This window comes from Lathyrus oleraceus, chromosome 5 (genome assembly GCF_024323335.1).
Source record: "Lathyrus oleraceus cultivar Zhongwan6 chromosome 5, CAAS_Psat_ZW6_1.0, whole genome shotgun sequence".
NCBI classification, from domain to species: Eukaryota; Viridiplantae; Streptophyta; class Magnoliopsida; order Fabales; family Fabaceae; genus Lathyrus; species Lathyrus oleraceus.
In genome coordinates this window covers 129,487,006-129,500,448 of record NC_066583.1, presented here as the reverse complement: position 1 = coordinate 129,500,448, position 13,443 = coordinate 129,487,006, and the positions used below count along the sequence as shown (strand labels likewise).

General features: G+C 34.7%; 1 pseudogene; it reads right to left on the bottom strand.

Moving 5' to 3' along the window:
- Positions 1-2,182: 2,182 nt before the first annotated feature.
- On the bottom strand, positions 2,183-3,237 carry LOC127079214 (probable galacturonosyltransferase 5; annotated as a pseudogene).
- Positions 3,238-13,443: the final 10,206 nt, after the last annotated feature.

The window sequence follows — 13,443 nt, the reverse complement described above, 5'->3', positions numbered from 1 at the left end:
AAGGTTTGCGGAGTGGAGATAAATTTTAAATTAGTGTGCTCGCCAAGGATTTGGGTCCTCGTGCCTACGTATGCTCACTTGTTGAAGTGAGAAATCAGAGCCCTGTAATTCGTGGGTACAAAATGTTTTTTTTTTATACCTTGAAGAAGGGTTTTAGAAAGTGATGCCCTAAGGCTCAAACAAAAGGTTTGAATGAGTTGATGTTGTTTTTAGTTTTTGAAGAAAATATGTTCTTGACTTTGGATTGCAGTAAAGACTATGGATAAAAGTGAGTATCTCGAACTACCAAGCCAAACGTCTTGTGTTCAAGGTACTCTGAACGAGTGTAGGAAAGCTCCATTCTCATCCTTTCTTTACCACATAAGGCTCGTGACATACAATCATAATCGTATCTTATTATATTTTTGAGTTTAATTTGAGAAAGAACCGTTTGACGTTGGATCAAGGACTTGTTTATTGATTATGAAATAATGATCACTCCTAATGTCTAATGGATAGATAACAAGCAATAACAAGAGTAAGGAAAGCAAGTAAAAAAGTACATCCAAAGGGGGGGGGATATATGGAAAGTACAAGGGATTGCAAAAAATAAAAGGTCAATTAAATGGAAATTAATTCTAAAGATTAAAATCCATCTAAACATGAATTAAGATCAAAATTAATCACATGAGAAATAACAGCTGACAATGCATATGCAACAACCTAGATTAATTGACCAATTAGAAAATTCTATAAGTCCTAAAACTAGAGGAGCATGTAAGATTAGGTTATTTTTAAACCTAGGGGCAAACTAGTCAATTCACAAGTCATGGATTAATTTCTAAACATGAAAATCCTGATAAAAAAACAATTAAATCTAATCTATTCTAATTATTCTAAAATTTTAATCTAATTCTAATTATCTAATTAAAAATCTAAAATCTAATTATCTAACATACTAATCTAAATTTAATATTTCTAAAAATTATACTAAACAAACTCAAATTTTAATATTCCTAAAATCTAAAATTCTACTAGACTAATCAAATTATTTCTAAAAAAAATTTAATCTTCTAATTAACTCCTAATCCTCAAATTAATTTTAATATCTAACTAATAATATTCTAATGTTTCTAGTTGAACTAATCTAATTTTAATATTTTAAATTGAATTCCAATTTTACTAACTAAAACAAAAAATTAGCAAAATAATTTTAAAAAACTGCAAATGGGCCTGATTGTGGGGGTGTAGGCCCCAATTCGAAGGGGTAGCGGACAGAGGAATCCGATGTGCAAAATCCAAACGGGTCCAAGAGGCGCGTATGGTGGAATGAAGAATCCACGCTTCTCATGAGCTGAAGCAGAAGCAGAAAAGCGATTCTTCAAATAATCTGCGACGCGTTTTTGCTCTTCCCTCTCTTTGCGTCTCACAGCCGCGTTCGAACATCTTCGATCCCAAACGATAAAAACGTACAAGCTCCAACGGAAACGCGTTCTCCTTGGCTTCGCCTTTATCACTCATCACGGTTCAAAGATTTGAATGTTTGAAGATGCGCAACGTTCCGTGGTTCACATTGTTCCACCATCAACTCGAAGGTTCGCAAGTTGACTCGTTTCGGGATTATTCGTGTGCAAAACAGAAGGAACACAGTATTGAAAACAAATCGGAGAACTCACCAGATTGAAGCTCCACTTGCAACCAGGTACGAATCTTCTCCTTCCTCCGCCTGCTTTCCAGTGCCTTCCTCTTATTCTCCTTCTGTGCTACTGTTACGTCAAATCGAGTGAAGTCGCCTCTTCCTCCGTTCTATCTTCTGTTAGGGACGGAGAATAGATTGAGAATGTTGTTAGATGGTGCTAAATGAGTTAAATTCTGTTTGTTAATTTGTTTTGACATTTAGTTTTGAGTGAACATGAATTGATTTTGTGAAAGAGAGTGGTGATTGGCCATTTCGTTTTACTGTTACCGAATGATTAGTTAACCTGCAGTTAATTGATTCTGAACTGGAATTGAGTTTTTTTTTTCTTTAGAATTAGTTAACTGACTTGATTTTGTTTCAATGGGATAATGCTGTCATTTAACTAGGATGAGGGCGCTTGTGGCTTTTTAATATGCCAAGGCTGATGCGTTACGGTCATGCCAATTGTCAATGCTTAGCTAACTAGAATTGTGAGGATTGCCGCTAATGTGCTGCCGCTGAGATAACGACCGTGGCAACTGTCACGAATATGGAACACGGCGGTGATGTACTGATCGAATCATACAGGTATTCCTGGCCTGTTATGATTTTATGATGCGTTGCAATGGAATTTTAATCCTGGGTTGAGTTGTCGTGTTTTGATCCGGCAGGTTTAAGTTGATTTGCTTATTGAGCTTCAATGTGATGCTGAGATCTTGTTGCACCACCACATCATGATCAAAGAGCAGAATCTTATCTAGAGTGGGGAAGATATCCGGCAAGTAGAAACGGAGGTAGTTCAATTCAGAAGTATATCTGGGATCACTGGAATTTTGTTTCTTGAATGTATTGTACTTGGACAACCATTCAAAGTTTTCTGTGCTCTGTATATGGGCTGTGGCTTTGCCAGGAGGATTTAAAAAGAACCACATTGAGATCGCCGGCAAGTTGAGTGAATCAGTCACTATGGAAAACAAGTTTCTCTGGTTCCTTGGCAGTAGAGTTAGTAGAGTTTACAACAACTGCACATGCCAGAACATCGTCGGAGAAGGCAGTATAATGATAAAGATCTGGAAGATGTATCTTATTTTCATTTGAAAGCTCTCTCTCAGGTTTCAGGGAAAAATATTCAGCAGTCAGCCTCATAGAAAGACAATGAAAGTTTTTTTTTGGGCAGTCCTTACAACAAGATGAACAAGATGGGTTACTTCGTGTTGACGAGAACAAACTTGTTCCACAGTATTACCATTCATCGCATGGAGCTTAGCAGCTGAGCAGTCTGGGATAGCACGATTGGCTTTAGACAGTGAACCCTCCATGTGTCTCATTTTCTGCAAAGTACTCCTTGAAATATCTGAATCCTTGGTAGCTTATCCAACAACGTGATCCATCTCTTTAATTCTCATCTTCAACTCTTTCACCAAGTATGAGGTGCTGCTTGGTGGAAAAAATCCCAGGTATGCTCTGGTTCTGATAATTTGATCCTTAATCTCCAAAACTGTCTGATTCGTCACTTTGCGAGACCGACTTCGTGGAATATGATGATGTATGCTTGCTATATGATAAATTGCGTTGGATGATTGTTGTTAAGTATGCGATTAAGATGTCATTGTGAATTGAATTGCATATACACATGCTGCTATGTAATCAATTTCCATGATGTGTTATAATGGAATCGGTTTATGCCATGTGGTGTTGATTAGTATGTAATATAAATGATGGTCATAGGTTGTTAATGTACATGATGCATTGCTTGACATTTGTTTTGGTCTTATTTTGTAGGATGAAGATGAATGATGGGACAATGCAAGGGTGACTATTTCTTGAAGAAGCGACGAGGATTAGGGTCTAGGATAAGAAAAAAATGGTGAGTTGACTTTGGTCAACTGGCTGACCAAAAAGTCAACAGTTGACCAAAAGTTAACTTATGCCAAAATGTAATTTCTTTGTAGATTTGTCAATGTAATGTGTAGTGGACAATGTAAAATGATCTTGTATGAATGAAATGAAAGTCTTCTTTGAATGAGAAAAACTCTTATGGTCAATGCAACATGTTTTAATTCAAATTATCATTTCCCTCTAAATTCCAATTTGAAATCACTTTGAAACAAAGATCTTGTATGCACCATAAAGCATGCATCAATGCAAGTTGAATGTATCATTAAATTGAAGTCAATGGATCATGAATGAAGCATGAAAAACTTGAATGCACCATGATCATTTAAACCAATGCATGAATCTTGAAAGATCCATATGAGAACTTGAACAATTAATGCTATGAAACCATAATCCTCTAGTGAATTTAATGAATGACATGATGCAGATCATAATGACCAAACAACCTCTCCCATGAGCTAGGGTTTCACAATCCTCAAACTAAACCAATAATTTCAGGCATATCTGATCAAGGTTTTAAAAAGCATACACCAAGCAATGAGGCTCACAACCCTTATGAACCAACAAACTAGGGTTCTATACGAATTAAACCCCCAAACCCAAACTCCAAGGCCTCAAGCGTCTAACACCCGGGGTTTTGATTAATCACCAATCCAAAAGTCTACCAAGCAAGGCATTTGAACACCAATTACCCTTGATTAGGGTTTCAAACCAAACACAAAACTCCACCAACAAAATCTCAAACCATGGGCCCACCATGAGGGTTTAAAAATCAAGCCAGATACACAGAAGGTCAAACATAAGATCCTATAGTAAGAAAGTCAGGAATTATGGCTTCAACCCATATGATGTGCAATACCATAATCTTCAATCCAAAACCCTGATTTTATCAACCATAAACCCTGAATCCATGATACCTATTAACATATGTTAATCATGAATGAATGAATGAATGAATGAATATGAATGAGACATGGATGATGGTAGATGAATCGAGTTATAGGTTAGATGAGAAGTAAAAAGGGAGGGCAAATTTTGGGGTATGACAGTTCTCCATCACTATTTAGAGGATTCTGATTATTTTATGGATTCACCATTCTCCCCGTGTATCTTCTCCTTGGTCTATCTTCGTTGGTTGTGGCTACTTTACCACTTCACAGTAACATGAAACGAAGTTATACTGAGAGATACTAAAAAAATGAAGAACGAATAAAGATTTTCAAAGAAGAAATTTATTTTAAAACACTAGCACTGCCCCACTGGGCGTGCCAACTTGTTTACCATGAAAATTGGTAAACAACCGCCAATCTTCCAAATTAAGGACACTTCCGTTACTCACAGGATCGACCAGATTGATCCAGTGACATGTGCTATTGTTTAAAATTATATTTGAAAAAGGATGAACACTTTGACAGTATTCATGTATGAAGAATGTTTGTTTAATGCGTTTTCAAAGGGATAAATTGCAGAATATAAAGAAAGTGTAAAAAAGCGCTTGATAAATGACTTGTAATAAAAGATAAATTCTGGACAAAAGGTATAAATAAACTTTGATAGATATAAAGAAAGTGATGTTATCAAACGTACATTCTCAATTGTACTCGTTTCTCAACGCGCTAGATACTTTGAGTAATACTGAGTGATCGTACAACAATTGAACACTCTGAATCCTAACACTAAGACTCCTATATATACTAAATCGAAATAACCGTTACCAATGACTTTTCTCTCAGGCACTGACACGTCGCACTCGGCATGTCTGCAATTCGAGACAACACTCCACGCGTCTTTTCTTCAAAAGTAGATAACAATGAAATACTGTTATCCCTCTTTCATTCAAATTCAAATAGGTGGCGAATGAACTCTTCTGTCAAAATATCATTTTGAACTTAGGAATACTTCTAAGTCACATAGCAATCCCCTCTTACACAAGGCAAACTTCGATTGACTTTCTCATACCATATTCTTTATGTCGAAATCAGAAATATCTTCAAAAGCATTCTCTCTTCTTTGTTTATTAGCTTTAGCATGATGTCGAAATTCCCAATCAACAATATTCATCTTCTAAAGTCAAAATTTTGGATTATCCCTAATATCACATGTTTTTTTTTTGTATTATTCAACTACAAGGAAGGAAAGGATGTTAATTTTTTGAATGGTATGATAAGCAAGTCCCAGACCAGTCACGAGAAGTGATTAACCCACTTTTGAAGAAGGTTAATGAATTAAATAAGAATGATGGTTTAGATAAGAAGATTAATGAATGACTTAAAAAGAAGATCAAGATTTTGGTTATTGCTATGGTTTTGACTAGGGTTTTGATCATCCTATTGATAAAAAAAAAACTTGATGTAATTATGTTGAACAAATAATGATGATATTATAGTTATGTTACTATCAGTGTATTGTAGTGAGGATTTATTATAATGTTACTGTAATTTTAATAAGGATATGTTGTAAACCCAGTGTCTAATGAGGTTAATTTGTAATGTTAATGTTATTTGAATGAAGTTATGTTGTTATTCTTTTAACTGACATAAAATAATGTTAACTGATGCATAATGTTCCTGTCATTGTAAATTCATTGTATTGACACAAAAATGAGGTCAATTTGTAATGTTAATGGGATTTGAATGAAGTTTAGTAGTAATGTATACTTGATGCATAATGTTGTTGTCATTGTAAAGTCATTGTATATTATATGAGAAAACGTTAATACTTCACTAATAATGGATGAATTACAAAGAGTCATAGTAGGTTTTACAATAAACATATGATCCATTACACAAAATAGTCAACTTCATTCTAAAGTAGTCAAACCATTACACAAAAAAAAGACATTTGAAAACATATTCTATGAATTATTTTCTTGTGATCCTTGTGTCAACACAATAGCTGATTCTTTGGTTGATGTGTTCCTTTGCTTCTTAATCTTGTTAACCTTGTTACTACCTTTTTCTAGTTGTCGATCCACCGCTATTTTCCCTTTGAAAGTTCTTGAATTGTGTCCTAAAGTCCCACAACTTTTACACTTAATAGTGTTCAAATTTCTTGATAGTACATTGCTTGAAGTTGGTTCATCATTGGTCATAATTGTTTTCTTCTTAGGTCTACCCAAAGCTTTTCTCATAATCGGGGGGTTAGTTTTTCCCCCATTAGTTGCAGGCCATAGTCTTGGTCCATTAGATGGCAACACAATATACGAATAAGTTATAAAGAAGCCTGGTTTCCTGAAACATTTTGTAACACATACATCCGTTCAAATATTGCAGTTTAAGTATACTTCAGTTTCAATATGATACACAAAGACAATTCAAGTATACATCAGTTCAACATGATACACTAAGACAGATCAGTTTAAGTAACTTCAATTCAGTTTCAGTATGATACACAAAGACAGTTCAAGTATACATCAATTTATAAGCATGAAACATAAAGATAATTTAAGTATACACTAAGCATGATACAATCAACATGATACACTAGGTACTTCATTTAAGTTCATATGATACACTTATGCAGTTCAATTCATAAACATATCAGTTGAGGTCAGTTCAGTTCAGAAACATAGTGCAGTTTATAATGCTTATTAAATACATCAGTTGAGGTCAAAAGCATATACATATATCCATAATGCAGTTCAATTCATAATGCATACTAAACATATTAATTGAGGTCAAAAACATATACAATATCCATAGTACAATTCAGTTCATAATGCATATTAAACACATCAGTTGAGGTAAAAAACATAATGCGTATCCATAGTGCAGTTCAGTTTATAATGCATATTAAGCACATTAGTTGAGGTCAGAAACATAATGCATATAAGTTGAGGTCAAAAACATTTTAAACACATGCCTATATCAAAGGGATCTACTTCAACCTTGTTATGTAAAATTCCAACAATAGCATGGACACGTGGTATTCCCCTCAAAGCCCATTTACGACATGCGTAGTAATGTCGTTGCAAATTCACCTCGAAAGTATTAATACCATTGGTCACACTAAAGATGTTGAATGCATCATCTACATGCCAAGTTGGTGTCCAACCATCAGCTGCCCGCTTTAACCTTTCTATTACTTGTTCCACCTTAGGACAAATTGTGCCTCTGAATCGACTCATGAGATTATTTCACTTCACTATCCGAATTATAATGTAATTGTTTAAACCTTCGAGCAAAGTGATGATAGTCTTGTCTTTGTACTCCAATATAGCCATGTTGATCGCCTCACACATGTTATCTACCTGCAAATGACAATGGCAGATCTAGTCCATATGGGAGGTGAAATTTCCATCATGTCTTTCCAAGAACTTTCATTAATATCCTTATTTTAAGAGGCTTAAGCCCACGCTCAAATAAATTTTTTGGATGATGATACCACATGCACTTGATTATCACATAACCCAAATTATTAGTAACCTTGATAAAGTCCTTATAAGACATAAAATCCACATCAAATTTTCAATCCATTTCTTCTACCATTCCATTTGCATAAATCTTGCAAGTATAATGAACTAAGTTTTCCTCATGATTAATCCTTATTCTAAATGCATTTGTATTAGTTGGCCTAGAACAAACCAAAAAAATACAGTAAAATTTGAAACAATAAAAACTATTCAAAACAACATCTCATCATGGAAACCAACACAAAAACTAAGAAATATTCAATAATCAACCTAAAAAATATTAAGCTAATTTCAAAACAGCAAAAACTCAATCCATAATCAATAATCAACATACCTAGAACAAAACTTAGGATCTTCCTTAGTCCAAGATGAAGGTTTGATATAATAGTAAGACCTTTCAGCCAGCGAAATCAAAGGGAATTTAGGGGTTTCGAAGATCCTAAACAAAAGAGTAATAAATCGAGATTTAGGGCACCATATTACTTGGAAATGAAATTGATGTTTTCAAAATCAATGTTTGATGGGATTATGACTGATTTTTCTTCGTTATACCTTGATGTGTTATTTGTTCTCCCATTAGCGGTCTCCCTGGGTTTGTTATTCCATTTTCATTCTGTCTGGTTCTACGTTTTGCATGCAAATGTTCTTCATTCTTGTTTATGTCTTTATGTCTTCCATTTTAATTTTATATTTTTATTAAATTTTATGTTTTGATTACTTTATGATCTAACAAATAATATGAGATAACAATTAATTAAATTCAAGCCCATGTCGCATCATACAATGACATGACACATATTAAAAAAAACCACATAAGCCTGTTTTGGATCAAAATTGGGATAGGGATCGAAACCGTTTAAAATGAAAATGAGGGGACTAAATTCGCAAGTAGACTAAAGAAGAGGGATCAATAGTATAATTTAACCTAATTAATATGATCAACACAATCCGATTACAATTACGACACTACGCCAAAAATGACTTTTAACAGCGCATCTTAGACAGCGCTTTTAAAAGAAAGCGCTGTCTAAGGTTAAAATTAAAATAAAACACGGAAAATGTTCCAAAAAAATAATGAAAGCGCTGTCTAAAGGGGGGTCTTAGACAGCGCTTTCTAAAAGCGCTGTATAAGACCCCCCTTAGACAGCGCTTTTAGAAAGCGCTTTTAAATATAGACCTTAGTCAGCGCTTTTGATAAAGCGCTGTCTAAAGTCTTTAAATTAAAAAAAAAATTAAAACCAAAAGCGCTGTCTAAGGGGGGGTATAGAAAGCGCTTTTGGAAAGCGCTGTCTAAGGCATACCTTAGAAAGCGCTTTCCACAAAAGCGCTGTCTAAGGTCTAATTAAAATAAAATTTCAGACTCCATTTCTATTTTCGTTCTCTGTTCTTTTGTTTTCCCTCCTGCGAACGTTGAAACCCTAACAGCGAAAACCATAACAGCGAACACGAATACACTTCCATTTTTCGGTTTCAATCATTGAACGTGTTTGAAGAATCGTACGTGTCTCGACATTTGGGTGTTGACTTCGTTTTTCGTTTCTACTGTTCTTCATTTCTTGCGGTATGTTCTTCAATATTTCTTCATTTCTTCGTTTCTACTGTATAATCTTGTTGAGAATGTTGAGAATGTTTATAATCTTGTTGAGAATGTTTATAATCTTGCGGTAGTTTACTAATGTTGAGAATGTGCATAATCTTGTTGACTGAGTTTAGTGTATTATTCTTTGTAAATAACTTCATCAGTATTTTTCATGCTCTGTTATTTTGTTTGGTTCAATGCTTGCTCTTTTTGTTTGTAAAATACACTGTTGATGCTCAATTGCCAACCCTAACTGAATGAGAAATAAAAAGGTAGGTAGGTAGTATTAAATTTCATACATTGTTTTGTTACAGTGTCTGTGTCTACTTGACTTTAAACTCTAAATATCATTTTGGATTTAGATGTTCAATATTGTTCAAACTTCATGTTTCCTTAGTGATTATACTTGAAGATTGAATAGGTAGTTTTTTTTCTTTTTAACTGTGAAAGTGTTGTTCATCTCACTTTCATTCTAAAGGAACAAGATTTCTCCCATGAAATGATTGAACGAACTCTAATATAGTTATAGGTATAGTTATAGGTATATTGTAATAGAAAAAGTTTGATTCTTGTAATATAAAAAATGAAAGTGATGAGGTAATTAAAGTTGGTATATTGGCGTATCGGATACGTTATTGAAGTTTATATTAACATTGGTTATGTATAGGTTTTTGAAGTTTAAAATGAATTGAACTTTATAATTGTTAGGATATTCAAAGATACTACCTTAGTTATATTTGATATTTGATGGTTTCCTTGGTTTATTACAGGTTAGACATGACTGATGACCAACATGAGGAAGTTAGTAAAAAAGTATCCGCGGAAGAAGAAATTCGAAGAGGCATCACAGTAATGAGAAGGGTGGTCCAAGGAAGATCTCGAGGCATCATACTAGATGTCTATTGGAGCAACCAGGGACAACTTATAGAACCTAATGGGCATACCTTAACTAGTTTTATCGGTGCACTAGTAAGGAATGAAATTCCCATTACATGTGATGATTGGAGAAACAAAGAGCTGAATGAGTCCAAAGAAAAAATTTGGAGTGAGATAAAGGTACAATCATTTGGCCCTTAATTATACGGTATCAATTATGTTTTTTCAATTACCGATACTAACTATCAATCTGTATGTTTTTCTTAGCGATGTTTTAACATCGAAGAAGAAAGAAGAGGTTTTTGTATGAAATTGGCCGGAAAGCTTCTAAGAGGGTTTCGGACATTTTTATCATCCAAGTTCCTTAAGGATGCGGATGGTAATTTTGTGGATGCGGAGCTTCCTAAAAAATATGAAAGTTTGATATCGGCTGAAGAATGGGAAGCTTTCAAATCCAAAAGACAAGACCCGGTTTTTCAAAGAATAAGTGCTACAAATCGGGAAAGAGCATCAAGTCCCGCATATCCGTACCGAAAAGGACGTGTCGGATATGGACGCTTAGAACAATCCATGGTAAGTATTTATAAATTGCGATAACAAATTTGTTCATCATATATTAGTTTTATCTGATCAAATTGTATGACTTAATGTGTAGCTGCAGAAGGAGGAAAGTTCAGAAACATCTCTTCCTGCACATGTTTTGTGGAAGGAAGCCCGTGTGGGCAAATCTGGAGTTCCTCAAGAAGAAGTTTTACACGTATACCAGAAATGTGTAAGTATAACATTTTTTCATTAATTGAATAACATTTTTATACACAAATATTTGACAAGTATACGGTATTCATCTGATTTTTCAGGAGGAGTTATCTCAGTCTTTATCTCCCGATGATACTAAGGGCATACTTAGTCGGGCATTAGATGTCCCTGAGTATTCTGGTCGGGTGAGGGGTAAGGGATTTGGAGTCACTCCGACCTCCCTGAGTATTAAAAAAGGAAAGGCTCCTAGTAATCGGGAGCTTCATGCAAGATTGGAAGCCATGCAAGCTGAGCTTGATGCATTGAGGAGAGAAAGAGAGGCTAGCGCCTCAACAGTATACAGAGATGCTTCGGACAAAGACAGTATCAACTGTACCTTTCAGCCGAACATTCCAGAGGTAATTACATATAATTGTCTTAAATTGAACTATTTGCTTAAATTATGTATTTGACATATATACACATTAACGATTTCTTGTTATTATTGGTTTTAGGGCATTTTCCATTGTCAGCTGTATTTGTCGTCACCATACTATCGGATGGTTGGCAAGGGAAAAGTGCATAACGTTAGCGGAGTATTACTCCACACTAGAGAGCTCCCTGCTGGATGTTTGAAGGTATCAGTTGATATTGCAGTTGAGCCGAATGCAGCATTACCATATCCTAGCGATGATTCGGATGCAACAACGGTGCACGAAGCAGTAGGTTCGTTTGTTGCATGGCCGACAAACCTCATATGCGTAGGATATGAGGTATGCTTAAAACTTATGTTAACTTTAATGTGTATATTCAAAGTTTAAAATTTATGCTTAAAATTTTACTTACATATTTTCCTTGGTTATGTTAAATAGACTCCCACAAAATCCAAATCAAAAGATAATGCGATTCCACGGCATACCGAGTCCACGGTTTCAAGAAAAGAGGTAATATACAATTATATGACATATATTCATGGAAGTTGTTACATTCTTAATTTGATCTAACTATTTATATGACATGTAGCTTCAAGAAAATGAGGTTAGCAATGCCTCCGCACAACAAAAAAAGGAGGTTAGCAACGCCTCCGCACGGGTAAAAAGTTCTGGTGCTAAGAAGACCGTAGCTAGGAAAAAACCTACCACCAAGTATAGGTCGTGCCTCAGGACATTTCTAGAGATGACCGATATACCGACCGGAGGTGTTCGGAATGTACATATGGAGGTAGGGATTTTCGGCTTTGATTACGACCAAATGATTGGTAATGAAGACTTCATGCAAGTTTTTAGTCATGAAGAAATCGGCGTCACCGTTGTCAATACATATATTAGGTAAATCCGGTCTACTTTGTTTTATTAATTAAACAACTTATGTTGATACATTTAAGGCAAAATTGGTTTGAATTGGTATATATATATATTTGTTAGCCAAAAATTGGTAGAAAAAAGGCCAAAATGGCATATATAAAATGTGATAATTGTCTGTCAAAATCTGGTTGAAAACAGGTAGAAATTCTGGTTTATAAACCTGGAAAAAATGTGGTTTAAAACAAAAGCTTCAAAAATTTTCGTATACCTTAGACAGCGCTTTTGTAAAAAGCGCTGTCTAAGGGGGGGATTAGAAAGCGCTTTAGGCAAAAGCGCTGTCTAGGGGGGGGGGGGGGGGGGGCTTAGACAGCGCTTTTTGAAAGCGCTGTCTAAGGTATACCTAAAAAAATTAAAATAGGAGGGTCTTAGAAAACGCTTTTGGCCAAAGCGCTGTCTAAGGGGGTGGGGCTTAGACAGCGCTTTTCAAAAGCGCTGTCTAAGGTATACCTAAAAAATTTAAAATAAGAGGGTCTTATAAAGCGCTTTTGGCCAAAGCGCTGTCTAAGGGGGGGCTTAGACAACGCTTTTAAGATTTAAAAAAGCGCTGTCTAAACCTATAGCAGCGGAGGTTTAGACAGCGCTTTAAAGCGCTGTCTAAGGCTAAAAAAAGCGCTGTCTAAGGTCTTGTTTGTTGTAGTGCGAATAGTAAAGACATGAAAAAGAAAGTCTTAAATGTAGATAATGTATAATAATATAAAATAAGTAATACTAGATATAATTTATAATATCTTAAAAGAGTAATAATTGATACTCTAACAAAGTTAAAAAGTTTTTAAAAATACTTTACAATAATATAAATATTTATAATTCTTCAAGAACCATAACGTACACATTTTTATAATTCAAGATAAAGAAGAAAAAAAAGTTTTCATTGTGTAATCCTTTAAGGATGCTTTATAAAATTTTCAAATACTATAAATTCTTT